Raw genomic sequence first — 2,270 nt, 5'->3', positions numbered from 1 at the left:
TTTCTTTCAGCATATTCTTGTTTTCATATGTCTCCTGATGCACATTGTAAAACACCTTGGTTGACAATCTGCCCTTAACACACTCTACACCTCAATGTGTGTGTAAAAATTGATCTAAGGCAGCTTGAATATATGATGTACCAACTGAAATTTAGACACTTGCACAAATCAAGATGTATGAGTCCAAAGTTGCTTATTTTATGCAGGGTATTCTTGAATTGAGAATAATAGAGCAGACTTAAAACTTACTGTTCTCCCAAATAAAAATGCTTCAGTATACCTTATCCCCGCAGTTGGTTTAATACCTGTGGTTGGCTTCGTTTCTAATGCACCTGCATGTTTGCACAGAACATATTTGAGTGCTGAAAATAAATTGACACTTATCTTCATTACATGTTATTTTATTACTGATTTTATGTAGCTAAATAATACAATTTTTAGAACACCCAAAATGTCTCCCATGCTGTCTTCCTATATGCTTTCTGGTACATCATGTCCTGCCCCGGAAGTCCCATAGAATCATATCTAGAGGCACCAGTCCCAGTAGCTGGGTGTGCTTACAATAGAGGAATGCAGTTGATATAAAAACATGCTGCATTGTATGACCAAAGTTGGGGAAATTGATTTAACAGTAAAATGTCTCCTATGTGACTTAAGATGCGCATCACTATAACTGGACTATAGATGTGTCAAGATATTTGGCTTTTATTACCTTGCAACTCCTCTGTAATTAGAACCTTATTTTTATTGACTGTGATAATATCATTCAACCCAAAAGGATACATTAATACCCATTAACCTTTAGAATTAAATAATAAAAAAGGAGTTCTATTCAATTTATAACCTGCAAACGGTACACATAAGATGAGGGCCAACCCTGTGCAGTTGGCCATCCAGAAAGTTCTGCTATAATCTGCTCAAGAAAAAAAACAAACCTGACAATTCCCTTCTTGATCCTCTAATGTGGTTTCCATCCCCTCCACTCCACAGAAGCTGTCCTCACCAAAGTCACAAATGATCTTCTATCTGCCAAACCCGAAGGCCACAACTCCCTGCTTCTCTTCCTGGACCTATATGCAGCCTTTGTCACAGCAGACCACCCTCTCCTGCTGCATGCCCTCTGCCCTTTTCTTTGTTTACTTCCTCACTGGGTGAACTTGGTTCCTTCGGCCTCAGTACCACCTCTATTCCGACGACACCTAAATCTACCTCTCACTTTCTGACTTCTGCCCTTCCCTCCTCACTAGGTGTCATGCTGCCTCTATCGCCTTCCTGAAATTCAGCATGACCAAACTGTTGCTTCCATCTCCGCTGCATAGCTCGTATCAGACCCTTCTACATTGATGCCAACAAAACTCTAATCCATTCTCTGGTTTTTTTTTTTCCCCCACCTTGATTTCTACAACCTTCTCCTTACCTGGCCTCCCAGGCACCTGTCTTGCGCCTCTTCAGTCTAATTTTGTTGCAGCGTTGTTGAGTATCATCTTCCTCTCTTGCTGGTCTGTGTCAGGGTTCCCAAGGTAAAGACCACGGAGAGAAAGTAGATGAACGTAGTGGTTTTATTAGTGACACATGTAATACAGGTTCAGGATGCAATAACTGGTAAGGCAGTAATATAACCACACATCTTAACAGTGGAATAGGTAATACTGTAAAGCGATGGTGGGAAGCAGTAGTCAGCAGGTTGCAGGGTGGATACCTCAGGAAAGGTGGTGAGAGGAGTAGCCTGCAGGGTGGATACCTCTGGAAAGGTGGTGTGATGAGTAGCCTGCGCATTGCAGGGTTGGATACCTCTGGAAAGGTGGTGTGATGAGTAGCCTGCGCATTGCAGGGTTGGATACCTCTGGAAAGGTGGTGTGATGAGTAGCCTGCGCATTGCAGGGTTGGATATCTCTGGAAAGGTGGTGGGATGAGTAGCCTGCGCATTACAGGGTTAGATACCTCTGGAAAGGTGGTGAGATGAGTAGCCTGCGTATTGCAGGGTTAGATAGCTATAGAAAAGTGAGATGAGTAGCCTGCAGGGTTGGATACCTCTGTAAAGGTGGAGAGACGAGTAGCCTGCAGGTTGCAGGGTTGGATACCTCTGTAAAGGTGGTGAGACGAGTAGCCTGGTAATGCTGAAATACATGAGAGCAGACAGCGTGTAAAGGTGTAAGCTAAACAGGTTACACTGAGAAGCAATGAACTGCAGAGAGCAAAAGCACAGAGATCTACATAGGAGTATAACTTAGGAACACAGTAGATGAAGCTGTGTCTGCGGCACTGGAATG

The sequence above is a fragment of the Mixophyes fleayi genome, chromosome 2, assembly GCF_038048845.1.
Source record: "Mixophyes fleayi isolate aMixFle1 chromosome 2, aMixFle1.hap1, whole genome shotgun sequence".
Lineage (NCBI taxonomy): Eukaryota > Metazoa > Chordata > Amphibia > Anura > Limnodynastidae > Mixophyes > Mixophyes fleayi.
Note: the sequence above shows the minus strand (reverse complement) of the source record.